The sequence below is a fragment of the Corvus brachyrhynchos genome, unplaced genomic scaffold, assembly GCF_000691975.1.
Source record: "Corvus brachyrhynchos isolate BGI_N302 unplaced genomic scaffold, ASM69197v1 scaffold580, whole genome shotgun sequence".
Lineage (NCBI taxonomy): Eukaryota > Metazoa > Chordata > Aves > Passeriformes > Corvidae > Corvus > Corvus brachyrhynchos.
Window position 1 is genome coordinate 576,763 of NW_008240032.1, and position 274 is coordinate 577,036.

Sequence of the window (274 nt, forward strand, 5' to 3'; positions counted from 1 at the left end):
GCGATTTGGGGTGCTTCGAATGGGGGTCCTGGGAGTGGAGCGGGAATTGGAGGGGCTGGGGGCTGAGCTGGGATGAGGAGTTTGGGGTGGGTTCCCTGCTCATGGTCAGTGATGGGATGTGGCCACCCTTGGAGCAGGGAATGCTGGACATGAGGCCAGGCTGTTGCCACTTGGAGAAAATGGTAAAATCATGGAATCCTGGAATGGTTTGGGTTGGAAGAGACCTTAAATCCCACCCAGTGCCACCCCAGAGACACTTCGCACTGTCCCAGGC

General features: G+C 57.7%; 1 protein-coding gene across 1 annotated transcript in view; it reads left to right on the forward strand.

The window, feature by feature from the left end:
* Positions 1–274, forward strand: part of PUM1 (pumilio RNA binding family member 1) — a 73,179-nt gene that overhangs the window by 70,681 nt on the left and 2,224 nt on the right. The gene's annotated exons all lie outside the window — the stretch shown is intronic.